The 18,094-nt window shown below is 44.2% G+C and overlaps 3 long non-coding RNA genes across 3 annotated transcripts; 2 read left to right on the top strand and 1 right to left on the bottom strand.

Annotated features, from left to right (window-relative positions):
• Window positions 1–2,623: 2,623 nt before the first annotated feature.
• On the bottom strand, window positions 2,624–5,896 carry LOC132452234 (uncharacterized). Its single transcript, XR_009524268.1, has 6 exons — window positions 5,556–5,896; window positions 4,799–4,859; window positions 4,666–4,716; window positions 4,474–4,518; window positions 4,142–4,380; window positions 2,624–4,001 (listed from the first exon to the last, which is right to left on the bottom strand). It is a non-coding gene; the product is annotated as an uncharacterized LOC132452234 (long non-coding RNA).
• A 249-nt stretch (window positions 5,897–6,145) lies between these two features.
• LOC132452240 (uncharacterized) lies at window positions 6,146–7,705 on the top strand. The gene is made up of 2 exons (XR_009524272.1): window positions 6,146–6,771; window positions 6,832–7,705. It is a non-coding gene; the product is annotated as an uncharacterized LOC132452240 (long non-coding RNA).
• A 4,580-nt stretch (window positions 7,706–12,285) lies between these two features.
• Window positions 12,286–12,751, top strand: LOC132452245 (uncharacterized). The gene is made up of 2 exons (XR_009524273.1): window positions 12,286–12,535; window positions 12,588–12,751. It is a non-coding gene; the product is annotated as an uncharacterized LOC132452245 (long non-coding RNA).
• The last annotated feature ends 5,343 nt before the right edge of the window (window positions 12,752–18,094 follow it).

The raw sequence follows: 18,094 nt of genomic DNA on the forward strand, positions 1-18,094 counted from the left end.
TGTGAGAACAGTTGGCATAGCCTGGAGTGCACAGTTGAATTTGCTGAATTTGTCAGCTTCATCAGCTTATTCCCTTTCAAAAAAAATAATATATGTTCTTCTTTCAAGCGTGAATAAAGACACCAAGTCCCTCTGTCATGACTTTGTACGATCAAAATTCTTGTAAAACTTCTGACCCTTGGTATTATGTTTATTCAAATTAAAATAAGTAACTTATTAAAATAAATCAATTTTATAAGCTGAGGGCGTTTTCATGAGCCTCATAGTATTAGAACATGTGGTACTTGTTGATTAGCTCAGTTGTTATGGCAATGAATATGCCCTCAGCTGATAAAATAATGCCAGCGTCTTTTTTCAACTGAAAATTAACACCCATGTCAACTTTTTCTGCTCCTTGCACCTTATCATGCTTATCATGTTACGCAGAATTACAAGCCCCTGCCGACTAAAAAATGAAGCAATTCAAGAGGCGGCATAGTTAGAATCGCCTTGTGGTCAACTGTCATTTAATAGTCATCTGACAGATTATGTCAAGGTTTTAAAATGATTATTATTATTATTAGCTGGTCATGTTATAACACAGTTGGTAATCGTGGATTTTCTGATAAAGACTACCAAGCCTTTTTGACAGACAAAACAGCAGAAACTAGCTTAAGGCCCAATCTCAATACTTCCCCTTACCCCTTATCTTCCCCCTTACCCTTGAAGTTGCGCGTTCATGTGAGAGCTAGTGGTGTCTCAATACCCAATTTGATCAAGATTAAGGGATAAGATTGAGTGCTATGTACCCCTTATTTTTAAGATGATTTGAGAGCTCACTTGCTCCTCCAAGGGCTATCCCAGAGCACATAGCGAAACCGGGAATTTTCAAAAAAACATGGCTGCTTGAAGCGAGGAATATTTTACAGCTATCTACACAACTTTTTATATGTTATAATGACTCGGTTTGATCTGAAATGTGCTACACGAACGATGCATAGTATTGTAGGTCTTAACTGAAGCTTTCAAACGGTAGTTTTAGGATACAATTAGCGCGTATACCACCACTCCATTGGCTTATATGGTAGCTTGCCAGCTAGATGCTCAGGCCTGCAGCGGATTCGAATTGTATCCGAATCCGTTCGGTTCGTTTACCACAGTTCGGAGCATTCTGGAGATCCGCGGATTTCGGTTTCATGAAGGCATTGCCTTATGTAGCGTATTTTGCCTACTGTAGCCTACGTCCGATACAAAGGGTGTTTAGGACCCAGCGGAATGCATTCTCTCCAGTGCTGCCCGAGCCAATGAGACTTTTCCCGCCCCTCCCTTCAGCCTGTCAGCGTTCAAAACAAACTGGGCTTTAAACTTCGTTGCGCTCGTCGCCAGAGTTCTAAGCCTCGTCGGCCGTTATCCCTTACATGTTACACTCAGTGCACCATGTTTTCAAATGCATTTAGGGGAACATTTATTGCACAAAAAAGCCTTGCAAGTTGTCTGATTGCAGTCAATTAACACATTGCAAATAGCCTGTGGGTCTCATTCATTTTTGTGTTTCTCCTCCAAACCCTCCGTCAAAAAAAAGTCCGCCTTTTTACTATCACGGACATGATCCTAATCCGAACCGTATCCGAAACCGAGGCCCAAAACGGTTATCTGAACCGAACCGTGGACACACTGATCCGTTTCACCACTATGCTACACACACCCTCAACTCTTCAACGATGGCGGCAGCATCTAAGATATATCAGAGACATTCTCTGGATATATATATATCGCTCTTTTTCTCTGGCTTTTATTGGCGTTTCGGCGCTCTGGTGACGGGGGAGCCAGCTGGCGACGATGAATGATGACGTACCCGAAACCGAGTGGCGTCTCATTTCATAGGGGAAAGATCTCAGCCCTTGGCCCTTACACTTGCAAGTGCTAGGGTTAAGACAAAGACAAAGACAAAGCAAAAGGGGCAAGGGGAAGAATCGAGATTCGGCCTAAGTGTGCTCGTGCTGCCTTTTTGGTTTTGTCAAACAGGAGACGCCCACCCACCAATCAGAGGTTAGAGATTCCTGCAGGAAGGTTGCGCTCGATTTCACTAGCCCATTTGTGCCTGTTCATTAGTGTACAGCATCTATTCTCTCATTGCTTGTGTAAAAAAAAAAAAAAGGTAGAATATTAGATTTGAGGACGAAATGATAGGGTGGGCTAAGGCAAGTTTTGGGTGAGCTTGAGCCCACCCAAAAAAGGCCAAAAAGAAAAAAGGTCTCGCCATTAGAGGCAAAAAAGCCTTTGTTTACCTTGACAGCGGTCAATTATACTTGGCAACGGTGAATTATCAAATATAATTCACCGCCAGAAGTTGTGAAGGGCCCATGCAAGTGAACGGAGCGTTAATAATATAAATAATAATATAACATATATACATATTTTTTTCTTTTTTTGAGATCTGTGCCTCAAGTGGGGGGGCACAAGCATTGTGGGGGGGGGGGGCCGGCCCCCTATGGCCCGCCCATAGCGACGGGCCTGCGAGTATGTGATATTAACACAATTTGAACCAAATGTTTAATGACAAACTTGTAATTCACTTTGTCAGCGTACTTTTTAATACGTTATCTTTCAATATGGTTGTTACTTAATTAAAGGAATTATTACTCAGTCTTTGTCAATTTGTTCTGAGTGCCGGCCACCCTGTCGGGCGGGGGCAGTTTGCTGCTGTCTCAGTGCACAGCGGAGGTGGCCCACTTCTCCCTGCAGTGGTGGACGCAGCCCGCCTCCCTGAAGCACCGCGCCAACCCAGAGGGTGAAAGGGGCAGGGGTTAAAATTAACTTTTTTTCACCACCGTCCCAGAAACGTCCCGAAAAACATTTTGAACCGTCCCGAATCGTCCCGAATTTTTGAGTAACCCCTGACTGCAGCCCGCAGATCGAGGAGGAGCTAAATGTGGGCGGGGTTAAACGTTTAACCCCGCCCACATCTAAGGAAACTTGCAAGCGCCCCTGACGAGTAACCCCTGACTGCAGCCCGCAGATCGAGGAGGAGCTAAATGTGGGCGGGGTTAAACGTTTAACCCCGCCCACATCTAAGGAAACTTGCAAGCGCCCCTGACTGCAGCCCGCAGATCGAGGAGGAGCTAAATGTGGGCGGGTCTAAACGTTTAACCCATGGTTTTACCCTCTCGGGCGCCATCTGGTGGCGGAGATCCGGCAGCACATTCTCAAACATCAATACAGCACAGCACAGCACACAGCACGATGACTTAAAAACACTGCCTAAATGCTGTTTTTCAAACGACCTCATGACATAAACATGAGGCCTATGCATGTTACTTCCATGAATATTTTAATGATCAACTTGTTGGTCTATCCATACATTAGTGCATAATGTACACGAACAGAGAGCGGCAACTTACCTCTAGCAGAAAAGCGCGCAGTATCATGGACTCAGACGGAAATACGTTATCCCGCTTTCTGCAGAAAGCGGGAGAACGTTTTTCCGTCTGAGTCCATGATACTGCGCGGAATTTTCCTTAAATGTGGGCGGGGTTAAACGTTTAACCCCGCCCACATTTAGCTCCTCCTCGATCTGCGGCTGCAGTCAGGGGCAAGTAACGTTTAACCCATGGTTTTACCCTCTTGGGCGCCATCTGGAGGCGGAGATCCGGCAGCACATTCTCAAACATCAATACAGCACAGCACAGCACGATGACTTACCGGTAGTATGGAAAGAAGTTCATGCATTTGATAGACTTAGACATTCCTACTTTTAACTTGTCATTTCAAATGTCTTTTTTAGTATAGACACATATTATTTCGTACACTCAATTATATTAGCCATGTCAAATAAACCAAAGACAGAAGACTTTGCATCATTGATTTTTATTTTCACCCCAGGCAAAAAATGTTGATCTGTAAAGAGGAAAAAAAAGCTTCCATAAATGTTTGACAAAGGCAAGTATCAGGGTATTATCAAGTATCTGGCCCATAGCAAGCAACCCTGTTCCCGGTTTCCAGGTCCGTCAATTTCCCAGTGTCTAGAAAGGAAACAGATTGCGGTTCTTATAGGCACAATAACAATGCCAGATGTGAAACAGATAATTTAAATAAGTGGAGGGATTACGCTTTAGTCTAGCAATGGTTGACGACAAGACTAATTAATCACATGACCTCTCACCTGTAGCCCTCCTTGCACTCGTCGCCGTTTTCTGTCCTGCAATCGGTCTTCCTCAGACCTTAGTGATTTTATGACAACATACAGTAACTATGAAAACATTCATGTTGGACTGTTGGCAGTGCGTAAAACTGTTTTTTTTGTCATTTGATTCAAAAGTGTGATATTCAGGGCTCTTACGGCATGGGGAAGTTCTGCAGGAGAGCGAGACACCACCATCTCCTAATTTGCAGCATGTTTTCCTTTGAAGAAGGAAATGCAGAAAGATGTTAATATGTTGTAAAAATAAATAACACCTTGTACACTAAGCATAATGTGTCACGATTTACACATACCTCGCTGAAATCACAATTGGCCCCCATTACAATGTACAGAGTGTACTGAAATTCAAGAGGTACTGGTTAATATAATGTCAGGCGTGTTCCCAAGGATCATTTTTTTTCAATACAAATTAATGTGGTTTTAATGTAGCAAGCAAACCTTTTTACAGACAACAGCAATGCCATAACAAACTGATTAGGTCTTACCATCAAAACAAACACGCCACAGTTGTTGGAGCACCCTTGCTTTGTTAGGCCCTGAGGTGTGAACAATGTATTTTAATAAAGTATGGCAAGAAAATAGTAAAAAGTTAGCAAATGCTATTATGTAATGTCTTACCTGGACATCATTCACACCAAGCTCTCTCCAGGGGCCAGAAGAGAGGCTGTGAGCAACGTGTCTGTCAAATAATAAGCGAAGTAAATAAAAGTAACTTAACTTCAATTAACTTTTGTTTGAAAAGTATGCATAAACGCTTGGAACAAAGCCTGAACTGAATAAGGAAGGGCTTAAAAAGAACTGCCTGTCTCAATAGTTCTGTTTCCATCTGTTTAAGGAATCAAAATACGGTAGTTGGAATATGGAATGGATTTTTTTAGATCAAATAAAAACAGAACCATCGATTAAAACAAACAAAAGGACAAGTGGTTTAAAACAGAACTACCACTGTCCAGAAAGGATTATGCGAGGTGCCCTAAAAACCTGAATAGACTGGTTCTACTCTCATCTCTCCAACCGCTGCCCCAGAGGGAATCTAGGAAGAAAATCTCCCTAGCCTGTGGCCTCAGTATCTGTTAAATATTCAAATTCAAATATAACCAGTTGCAGTGAGTTGTGCAATGTTCCTTGAATCCCAACAGAGCTGACATGCATTTAATTATTATCGAAAAACATTAAAATCAGCAATGAGCGACTTTAAAGAAAAGAAAGGAAGAAAATATAAAAGGTATTTCCACAGAGTGTCCAATGTCCAGGTACGGACACTGGGAGAATAATCCACTGTAGACTGGCTGCATTATCCTGTAAAAAGACAACAATACCTGAATATTAAATGCTCAAACTTCACTCAATAAAGCAAAACTTTTAAACAAATTACCGGAAGGTGATCCATGGCGTTCCTCGATGATGGTGGGAACCAAGTGGAAATGACATAGCTGTCTGCAGCAAACAGGTTCTCTACTCTCTATAACAGAGAAAGTTTGCTAAATCTCTTACTGTCAAAATATATTGACTATTGAACTAGACTATCCAATAATTTTGAATTAAATATTTCACAGGAGCTACACTACCTTCTCAATCATTTTGAGACAAGAGTTCAGGATCTAGTAGAACACATAAACACAAATTATTGGAAGATTTTGAAAAATATTACATAAACCATATCAGCACAGCACATTCTCTATGCCTACCGTTCCCTCCATGTCCCGCTGCAAACCCAGAGTCCAAAAGTCAGAGCGGGTCAGGATGATGTTATTCACCATTGCAAGGTGCTGAGTGTGACTTTTGGTCTCATCCAAGACATGAGACAGCTAGTGGAAGAAAACAAAGTCTTTATACATGTATGATTATATGAGTGACATGCATAGATAACCACAGTGGCACAATGGTTAACTTTACCAGTTGTTCTTGGCTGTCTTGGAGTTTCTGTCCCCAGCATGCTCTGTGGGCTGAAAACTTGTGGAGACTAGGGAAGTCTCCATGAGGTCTCTGCTCACTGTCATCATTTGCTAGTGTAGAAAGCAACCGAAAAATGAAATTAAGTGTGAAATGTCACATTTCTCATTTGAATGAGGTGCAAAATAGAGCCATGACTCACTCTTGAGACTCCTCTTGTTCTTTCCATGATGACCCAGTTGACATCACGGTTGATTGCGAGTGAGCTATAGGAAAAACATGCAACAAACTTTATTGTCTAAAGTAGATGAAGACGACAAATATTCAATCCCATACCTAAGACAACCATTCCATGGCTGTCACACTGCATTTCAACTTCTGACTCATACTCTTGAGAGTCTTCTTGTTCGTTCCCATATGACCCAATTGACATCGCAGCTGATGGGGAGTGAGCTATAGGAAAAATAGCAACAAACTTTATTGTCTGAAGTAGATGAAGACGACAAATGTGCATAATTATTCAATCCCATACCTAAGACAACCCTTCCATAGCTGTCAAACTGCAATGAAACATCTGGAGGAACAATCTTGCTGTACTGATTTTTGATTTTTTGGTTCCTTGCCATGTTGTAATGGTGGAGAATGTTTCTTTGTAGAAAAATGTGTGTTGATGGGGTTGTCTGATTTAAAAAGTAGTTGTTTTTTCTCATCCCTGAAAACAGCTGCTCCGCACACTGGCTGTTAATAAGACCAGCAAGTTCAGGCACAAGCTCCAGCTTTCTTAGAACCTCACACTGGTCTTTGCTGTTCCCCTGGTGGAACACATCGTTCAAAGCAAAATGCTGTGAGGATCCAGTGAGAGGGTGACCATCTTTGTCAGCTGGCTTTTTTTTTAAATTTCAGCCAAGGCAAGTTGACATGGACCTTTCCCTCTGAGGCCTGCTTCACGTTCTCTGGGGTGGGATCCAGTAACCTTCCCTGAAAAGGGGTAAATATTCCTGGCTGCCTGCGGTTGGCATGCAGTGCCAGACCCCTGGCATAATCATACACAGCCACATTGGGGAGGTGTTTCCAGGACAGCAAGAGATCCACAAAGTCACGTGGACTCTCTGCTCTAAGGTTGAATTTTACTGAAAACACAACCCCACATGGGCAAGTGATAACTGCCCAGCCACCTGTGAAACAGAAAAAAAAAGTAATAACTGACATTAGGAGCATGTATAGCTAACCTACTACATAATGATCATTTCTTTAACACAACAATGCATAACAAAGTGAAATTATCTTCAACATTCCATATCATTTCACTTACCAGAAGCACCCCACACTTTCTCAAAGACCTTGTTGTAGGTGACTCTATTAGACATTTTGTCAGACAGTCTCATAACCATGTCTATCTTGGACCCCTTATCATCCACACCACACTGTTTGCACAGTGCCCTGACCTCCTGTACCTGTTGGTGAAAATGCAATGAAGTTGATATTGTTAATATAGCATAAACATATTTTTTGTTAGCATAAAGAAGTGGATTTGGCATATTTCATCAACTCATTCACCTTCAAGTTCACAAGCTCATCTGTGAGCCGCTCCTCATTCATTTTTTCGGCATCATTAAAGTTATCATCTCCATCTGCTTTGGGGCTTTGCAATTTTTCCAATTCTGTGTTCAACACAGAATTTGACCTCCGGGTGTGTGGGCCAATCCAGGGGGCCCAGTGATGATAGCTCGGGGGCACAACGAAAGGGTTCTTCCGTCCATCTTTGTGAACAAATGTGATGAGAATCACAACATTAAACACATTTTATTATACTTTACTCTCTCTCCAACTGTTTTTTAGCTGTTCTGTCTTTTGACAAGATTTACATGGAATTAATCCCCGACTGAGCATTTCTGTGGCCACAGTGTTCCAGAAATGGTCCATGTCAACATTACCATCATAGCCTTCAGGTGGGCTTGGGATGTCACTCACTGTTAAAAAAATAGTTTGTTATTCATGGCTCAATCCCTAAAAAAACACTCCGAACACGGCATTTGATGCAGCGTTATTCAAGGGCATGGGTAATATGATCTTACACAATTCAGAGACAGATGAGGTGCTACACAAACAATGAAGCTAAAATATGTGAAATAATAGCATAGCTCACCTGGCATATTGAACTTTTTTGTGGAGGTCCATAACAACAACTGCTGGGTTGTTTCCACATGACACACAACTGTACGTGTACTCATGGTCGGTTAGGGCCTCAAAGTGGAGGTATGCCTGCAGAACTCTTTCTTTGTTTGGAAAGGACACCTTTTCTGTTGTCTCTATAATTTCTATCACTGTACTGATAGCTGTATGGGTCTGGAAAATTATGAATAACAGGAGGGTTCCAATGTTATAACATATATTATATATTATATATATATTTTGTAAGAGTTGCATCTTCAATCGTCATTTATTTTACAGAAAGGATCTGTAATGAATATATTTTAATAAAAGAGGAACAGGCAAGGATATCTTATTATTAGTGTGCTTGCGGTAGCAAAGCATATCTAAGTCCTGACACATTTTTTCGTGTGTGTGTATGTATGGGTGTGTATGAGTGTGTATGTAGAGAGAGAGAGAGAGAGAGAGAGAGAGAGAGAGAGAGAGAGAGAGAGAGAGAGAGAGAGAGAGGGAGAGAGAGAGGGAGAGGGAGAGGGAGAGAGAGAGAGAGGGAGAGGGAGAGGGAGAGAGAGAGAGAGAGAGAGAGAGAGAGAGAGAGAGAGAGAGAGAGAGAGAGAGGAGAGGGAGAGGGAGAGGGAGAGGGAGAGGGAGAGAGAGAGAGAGAGGGAGAGGGAGAGAGAGAGGGAGAGAGAGAGAGAGAGAGGGAGAGGGAGAGGGAGAGAGACAGACACAGACACAGACAGACAGAGGGAGAGAGACAGACAGGCAGAGAGAGAGAGTACCTGTAGTGCATTCCTGACCATCAGGCACAAGTGCAGAGACAGGATGATGTGGTCATCAAAGTTGTGGATACCCTCATCCCACTCCTGGTATCTGTAAATCATGCCGCAGTTCAGGCATGATTTCCTGTATGTTGATATTCCTAAAAACACAGTCCAACCAAAGATCATGATTATTGCTTATATGTCATTTGAGATTAGTCGAAACATTTTTTTCTGTTTCTCACGTACATATAAATTATGTCACCCATTAACTGATAAGAACACAATATAAAGACCTGTGATGGTACCAACCTTCAACTACACCTGTGCTTGTCAGGATCTTGCCTTTCAGATGTTCACAGAGTGTGTATTCACATTCTACACACTTTTTTTCTCTTGGGATAAGGTGCTTAGGAAAGCTGTCGTCTCTTCTCCCCTCTCTCGACTGCTCTATGAGAGCCTGGGGTATATTTGCCGGGAGGAGGTATTTAAGCATCCTTGCAATTTCTCTGTCATCTGTATTGGACTGTGCTGATCTCTGTAAGATTAAGTGTCTCTTCCTCTGTGCTCTTCACCTTCCTAAAAAGCTCCCTCTTTGTCACAAACAGATGCCATTTAGCAACAGCTTTATGGATACAGGATTGTCTCGCTTTAGAGCAGGGACAATGCCAGGTGTTTTGCTTTGAATCATATGCCACAATAACTCTTCCCAACCTGCTGTAGTATGTAACCTTTTTTTCATAAGCGGATACATGAAATTTAGATGGTGGGCCACCTACAGTCAGGTGCACTGAAAGAGGCACACCCTCAGCATCAGCATTTTTTTGGCAACGCAAGAGGCCGGCCTTACGCTCCTCACCAAACCACTTGTTTTCCACCATTCTTTCCAAGGCCTCACCTGGTAGTGTCACGGTTTGACCGTCAGTGCGTGGGCAATACAATAATGATTGGATGTGGTGACACTCAAAAGGCAACATCCCGCTCCTCTGAGCAAAGTCACCATTCAAACGACACTGGTCGACCTCACAGACGATCTTCTGTGCTGGCCCCCAAATATTCTTGATGACATGTATGGGTGTTGCAGGACCACAAAAAGATTTTTCCACTGCAAACACACCATGTGTACCATCGATGCACTGACAGGCCAAAAATCTTTCCTTCGTTGTTGTCTCAAGGAGGTTGGTGTGTTTTCTCCTGCAGTGTATTTTGAAGTTCCTTTTGTTTAGCATCAACTTACAATGAGGACAACAGAATTTATTTAGCTCACTTGCTTTAGTGGCCGTGGAACTTTCTCCAGGAGCCAATGTGTGCTGATTGGGGGCCACAGGGAGCTGAGGGAGCTGAGCGGGGGCACCAGGGAGCTGAGGGAGCTGAGCGGGGGCCACAGGGAGCAGAGCGGGGGCCATGGGGAGCTGAGGGAGCTGAGCGGGGGCCACAGGGAGCTGAGGGAGCTGAGCGGGGGCCACAGGGAGCTGAGGGAGCTGAGCGGGGGCCACAGGGAGCTGAGGGAGCTGAGCGGGGGCCACAGGGAGCTGAGCGGGGGCCACAGGGAGCTGAGGGAGCTGAGCGGGGGCCACGGGGAGCTGAGCGGGGGCCACGGGGAGCTGAGCGGGGGCCACGGGGAGCTGAGCGGGGGCCACGGGGAGCTGAGGGAGCTGAGCGGGGGCCACAGGGAGCTGAGCGGGGGCCACGGGGAGCTGAGGGAGCTGAGCGGGGGCCACGGGGAGCTGAGCGGGGGCCACGGGGAGCTGAGCGGGGGCCACGGGGAGCTGAGCGGGGGCCACGGGGAGCTGAGGGAGCTGAGCGGGGGCCACGGGGAGCTGAGGGAGCTGAGCGGGGGCCACGGGGAGCTGAGCGGGGGCCACGGGGAGCAGAGCGGGGGCCACGGAGAGCAGAGCGGGGGCCACAGAGAGCAGAGCGGGGGCCACAGGGAGCTGAGCGGGGGCCACAGGGAGCTGTGTAGGGGCTGCAGCTTGCACCTCCTCCTGGTGTATTTGTAGGTGCCTTGCCAATTGCATTTGATTTAGAAGTGTTGCTGCACAATAGCAACAGTGAAAATGTGTTGCCGTCCGACAACTCAATCCACACTTTATTATTGTGAACTCTGTAAGAGAGGAATTAAGGAAGTAAGATTCATACTTGTGAAAAAATACAAATGAATTCATTTGTGTAATAATTTAGATAAGCACCTTTGTGTTTCAGTGACAAATGGCCTTTTACATGGTGGTCAACCTTATATTTTGCACCCACGAATTGACAGAAGGGACAGTGGAACAGTTCACTGTTGGTGATGTTATTAATTTTTGGTGTATCACCATCCAAAAGTATGCTAATGTGTCTCTATATATCAGAGGGGAAAAGAATAAACATTAAAAGGCACAGCATCACTTAAACATCTGCTAAAACATAACTTTTACCATCTGAAATTGACGCTGAAATTTTTTATCTTTTTTACCACATTGACGTCATCAGGGATGGCCTCAGGAAGAGGAAGTACATCAGCCTGATGGAGAGCATGAGAGGCCTCCAGCCCAGGATGTGGGGCTCCATGTAGTGGGGGGTACCGCAGTGGGACACCTGTCACGCACATACACACACACACACACGCACGCACATGTACGAAGGCAACACAAGGTCAATCAAAACAGCTGTATGTAACAAACGGAAACAAAGAATGAATAAATGAATGTATTTCATTACATTTATTTTGATCATTGTCAACGCAGAATTCCAATATCAAAATGGAATGCACTATACAAAGAGTAAGGCTATGCATTAAAGGCCCACTATGCAACTTTTTTAGCCAAAATTACATTAAGTATGGAGGTTGAGAGTTATGCTGATGGTTCTGCATCCATTTCTGGGTCGATTGGTGGGTGTGTCATTTACCCATGTCGCCTCTCCAGTGAAAAAGCGCATATGCAACTTGCTCTGCTCGGACCGGGACATTCCGGATGTGACGCAGCGGAAGTATCCTCAAAAATGTAGTCAGATTGTAGTTTCGAAAATGCTTTACGGCACAGACACACACCCAAACATGGCACCGGCTAGATATAAACAGCCAGTTGCGAGGCAATTGTTGCATTCATCATGGATCAACCGACTGATAAGGGACCCAAGAGGCGACCGTAGGTGGAACAAAAGAAGAATGGACCAGAAAATAGATCAGACACGAGTGAAAGGGGAACTATGCAACTTTTTTGGCTTGTATAATATAACAGGCTAAGAGTCATTGCGATGGTTCTATTATACATTTTTGTTCGATTGTTCGTTATTTCGACTCACCCTTGCGCATCATGACGGAGAAAAGGAATATGTTTCTGCCGGCGACCCGCCGCCCACTCTCGCAGGAGTCTCGGGTCTCGCGAAGTAACGAATTGCTTTACGGCACAGACCCCCAAACAAGGAACCGGCTCGATATAAACACAAGTCACTAAGGGATTGTTATATTCATCATAGATCAGCCGACTAAAAATATACAGAGAAACCCAATGTCGGAGGAACAGAAGAAGAGAAAAGGGAGACTGACCGGCAGAGAGGCCAGACACGAGTAAACGTTGGGCAAGCTTTTCAGGAATAGCGTGAACTGAAAGAAAAAGAAGACTGCAAATCAGACGCCGACTCGGCCGTGTTGCTTTTGAAATGGCCCTCGAAAGTACCCTTGGGTGGCCTTTGTCTTCGTGGTATTCTTGATGTTGATAGTCTCTGTACAAATGTGTTTGCTCAACCATTTTGTTGTGAGCCCTGTAAAAATTGTTTTCTCGACCGTTTTGTTGTGAGCCCTGTATGTTTCTAGCTTGCTTGGTTGCAACCATATAAAGACCTTTGTTTCCATGGGTGTTTTGCTGTTCGTCTGTCTCGTCCCCCAGATACAGACTGAATCCCCGAATCCAGGTTCTTTTTTATTTAGATTATTATGTTGGCCAAACCTCTTACACTGATTGTTCTGTTCAACCTAAGATAAAACAATTATAATCTAGGATATAAATTCTCCCCGTCAACTATAAAAAAGGATGGATTTATGTTTATTGCAATACAAATACACTCTTTTAAAAATGTATAACCTTGCCTACACTTTATGAACATCTACTTCGGACAATGCTTCACGCATTCGCCGGCTTCTTTGAAAACAAATGCACATGGCTCGCGTAGAAGTGCATGGGGAAGGGTCGTCAACGCGTTGTTACGACAGTGTTGTGAAATATCTACTAAGAAGCTGTAGGGGGCGCCGTGTAGAGAAATGTGCGTGCCAAAACCAAGAAAACGGCGAAGAAATGCCCGAAGTTGCATAGTGGGCCTTTAAATGTTGATATTCAAATCCTGTTATTATGCCTTATCATACACGATTTCAAGTGAATGATTTATTGATTACCTTCTTTATTTCTCTCAGACATACTCTAGGGTAGAAACACACACAAATATAGCGCATTAGTAACTGTTTTTATAAACCCGGATATGAAATATGATTTTTTTTTAAGCATTGCAGTGAACCTACCTGACCAGAGAAAATAAGGACACAGACGGTCCGTCAGACAGACAGACAGACAGTCAGTCAGACAGACAGACAGACAGACCAGTATCATGTGCCGTGTTCCAATACCCGTACTTCCATGAGTATACTTAAAGGAAGTACACTATCTGCACTATCCGTACTCACTTGAGTACGGTAATTTTTCAGATGCGAGTGCTGTTCCAAATCGAGTACTCCGTGGTGCACTTACCGGAAATTACGATCACGACTGCCGCCGCGACTCCTCCCCCGCAATAAACATCCCGCTTTGAACGGTGAACTCTTTACGCCTAGCAGCTATAAAAAGCTATAGAAACTATAAAATGACTATTAATGCAGGCTATGTGGAAAATGCGCCGACTTTGGCTCAGCCTGGCTCCGCCTCCTCCGCTACGTAGCTAAGATGGCTGCCGTTGAGTACGGAGAGTGTCCTTCGATCCACACTTCACGATAAGCCCATTTTGAGTACGGCATCCGGGTCCTTGAAGTATACTTATTTTCGCCGGATCTGAATTGGAACGTACTGCGTACTCACATTTTGAGTACACAGTACGGACAGTACGGGTATTGGGACACGGCCATGGACTCAGACGGAAATACGTTCTCCCGCTTTCTGCAGAAAGCGGGAGAACGTATTTCCGTCTGAGTCCATGATACTCAGGCCCCCAGGATAGGCACATACTTCCGCAATCCACCAGTGCTCAGAGGCCAAACCTGGTATTGCAGCTGTTTAAGCTGGCTGTGGACGGGGGTCCGTCATTTCAGGCGGCCCAGAAGTAGATATCGCCGTCCACTCCAATACAAGTGGGGAACAGGATTGTGTCTCCACAAAAAAATGTCTGGATATCAACCAAAGGCTCATAATTACCTTCATGCCATGTCCTAAAAAAAATTACGTTTTTTCTTTTCAAAACGCCACCTCAAGCGTTTTATTAGCCGTTATCTCGCTGGTGTGCAGCTGAAAGGAGTCCTAGTGAAACAAATGGCATCCGAGAGGGCCTAGTTCAGTGCTCCGTTAACGTGTCCGATTTTTGGACTGGTTCATCTGCTCCTCAATAACTCTCACGGTCCTCTGCTTGCGATCATTGTGATTCATCATGTATTGTTCCATTTATTCAAAAGATCCAAAGACAAAGAAGCGGTGAATTACGGTATTAGTTCTATATTTCTGCATCCGGTACGTCACGGACTAGCCCACGTGTCTTGGCCGCATAACGCGGAAGCCAATCGCTCCTGTATGTTACCATGCGCCACTGAGCAGTTTGTATAGGAATGAATGGGCGGCCATTTTCCAGTCCGTGGTCCATCCTTTATTATGTCCATGATGATACTGCGCGGAATTTTCCTTAAATGTGGGCGGGGTTAAACGTTTAACCCCGCCCACATTTAGCTCCTCCTCGATCTGCAGGCTGCAGTCAGGGGCACTTGCGTCCTTCTCCATTCGAAATGAATGGGGGAATAGCACCAACAGGGGGCGATACGTTCTCCTAGTATTTGGTGAAATTGTTACGCAGCCATATTAATCGTTATTATCTGAATGGGAAATGCAATATTTTAGGACAGATACACCATTAAACGTGTTTCTAATGACATTTCTAGCGAGAAATGTACATTTTCCTTTCATAATATTCAGTCAGTGGTTGTGTCTGATCTTTAGTTTTATAGTTATTGGGAAGATTTGATCGGCTCGCTCGCATGTTTCAACGACGTCAGGTTACTAGGGACGCTGCTTTCGCTAAACTAGCAGCTCACGTGTTTCCTGCGTTTGTGTTATTAAACCGTTACTTTATGTAACTTTAAATGATATCATCGTGTTAGAAACACGTATATCTGAGAGCAGGGGTGAAGTATTGTTTAGATTGCTGTCAGGTTAGCCTGCTGCAGCCACATCCTCTCGGTACAGTTGTTATCATTTAGCATTAACTAAGCCTGGCCACCAGCGAAGAAGAAGAAGCCGGTCCTCGCCTCCGTTTCTATTCGCGTGCTTGTGCGTGCTCGTGTGCTCGTGGACTCGTGAAACGTCATCAGTCGTTGCCCGAGCACTGTTCCAATTCGAAGTACGCATGCATCGGAGGTGGCCATGGACATATTAAAGGATGGACCACAGACCGAAAATGGCCGCCCATTCATTCCTATGGAAACATACTCAGTGGCGCAGGGCATCATACAGGAGCGATTTGCTTCCGCGTTATGTGGCCAAGACACGTGACCTAGTCCGTGACGTACCGGATGCAGAAATATAGAACTGATACCGTAATGCACCGCTTCTTTGGCTTTGGATCTTTTGAATAAATGGATCAATACATGATGAATCACAATGATCGCAAGCAGAGGACCGTGAGAGTTATTGAGCAGCAGATGAACCAGTCCAAAAAACGGAGCACTGAACTAGGCCCTCTCGGATGCCATTTGCTTCACTACGACTCCTTTCAGCTGCACACCCCTCTTCCCCAGCGAGATAACGGCTAATAAAACGCTTGAGGTGGCGTTAAGGAAAGAAAAAACTTACATTTTTTTAGGACATGGCATGAAGGTAATTATGAGCCTTTGATTGATATCCAGACATTTTTTGCGGAGACACAATCCTGTTCCCCACTTGTATTGGAGTGGACGGCGATATCTACTTCTGGGGCCGTATTCACAAAGCATTTTATCTTACCGCTAGGAGTGCTCCTAACTCGCGCAAAAACATTTTACGTAGGAGTTTTTTCTTAAAAGTTATTCACAAAGCCGCTGAGACCTACTCTTACTAAGGATAAATCACAAAGAGTGAACTAAGAGTGACGCGCCGTTGCTATGGATTACGTCAATTCTCGTGCACGAGTTTAGAAGCGGTCAGTTCGGTGATTGGTTGTTCAGACGAGCCCACTGAATCACCGAAAAACAAGGAATTAGCCTAGGCTAGAAATGAATTCCTATTAAGTAGTTATAGTGCAGTTAGCAGAATACACGCATGATGACAATTTTGTGCAGACCACGATAATGACGTTGTAGCCTGCACGTTCAAGAGAGAGAGAAAGCAAACAATAAAAATACGTAAAATCTAAAATAAAATAAATGTTACGAACTACCCAAGTGTTGACTGATTTGTGCCAAGGTGTTTACCTAAAATGTGTTTTCAAAGTGATCCCTAAATGCCTGTCCACTCGGTTCCACACGGCCAAATTCCTTGTAATGTTGATCGCCATCATCATCATCATCATCATCATCATCATCTTCTGGCTGTGGAATGTTCCTCCGCTTGCAAAGGTTGTGTAGAATGGCACATACAGTGATTACTGTGCTTGCCCTCTCTGGGGTGAGGCGTATTTCGCCGTGGAGGACATGAAACCGACGTTTCATCTGCCCAATTCCTCTCTCCACAACATTTCGTGTATGTTTGTGTGCTCGCAAAGAGCCAATACGATGTGTTTTACGCATAGGACCAAGCGTAATCTGCGTAATCACTTACATGTTACACTTTAACTGTGCTCCCGGTTGTGGATTAAGGTAGGGTGTCTAGAGCCACGTCTTGCATGGATAGTCACTGTCACCCAGCAAGTGACACCCAACTGGTACATCTCAAAACAAAATTTTACGACCGTATAGGTCGTTTGTACTGCCACGGATTACGACCCACTGGAGCGTATCAAGCGCCTCTACAGGTCGCGGGAGGTATGTATGCCACGTATATGACCAACCAACCCGGTCTCACAAAAAGTCGTGACACTGTCACGTTATTTAATCTATTGAAACGTGTTCAGGATCACGTATTTTCAAAATTTTCGTGTTTTAAAGCACAAATTTCAAACCCATGTATTTCAATTGGAAGTATTTGTCGTGTCACCAGCACGACTTCCAAACTAAGGTTCTGTGCAGGAGCGTTCTCCCTAATGTCCCTTAAGGAGCTCCGTACAGTACATTTATTGTTAAAAATTGTGAACAATATGACAGCTTTAGGCCACCCGTTTCTACTTTCACCTTTGATTCTGAGAAATTGTGACAATTCACGGATATAGGCTATTAAATGCAGGTGCGCTGCACAGGCAAAGCGCAAAAGAAAAAAGGGTAGCTGCTTAATCTTAATCTGAATTGTATGTCTTGATGTTTTGATCTAGCCATAGATCTATTGTCTTGTTTTTGGCTATGTGAATGGAAGTCCGCGTCGATGCCTCGCAAGTCCAGTGTCGCGAGCGGACGTGACATCTAGAAGTCATACCGTATAATGGGTTATCATTAATATTGATGCGTAGGGGTTGATTATAACTCTTGTTTATTGTTTATACCACAGTCTGGGGAAATACTCGTATTCTGATTGGCTGCAGGGTGTGTATTATCTCCTGATATAGGCTACAGACACCTGCTAAGTAGTTCCAGTCAGTGTTTAGATTCTCTGCCCGAGCGTTTTTACTTTTATTTTATCATTATCATAAATTAGCCAAATCTGAGGAGAAATCTATGCCATAAACAGAAATATTATGGGTCTTTATTACACGGGTCTTCTCAATGCCGTGGAACGCTCCGTTCACTTGCATGGGTCCGGGGATATCTCGGGATTGGTTTCTTTATTAATCGAATGGGAAATGCAATAGGTCTATTTTAGGACCGAATCACCGTTGA

Source organism: Gadus macrocephalus, chromosome 2, assembly GCF_031168955.1.
Source record: "Gadus macrocephalus chromosome 2, ASM3116895v1".
Taxonomy (NCBI): domain Eukaryota; kingdom Metazoa; phylum Chordata; class Actinopteri; order Gadiformes; family Gadidae; genus Gadus; species Gadus macrocephalus.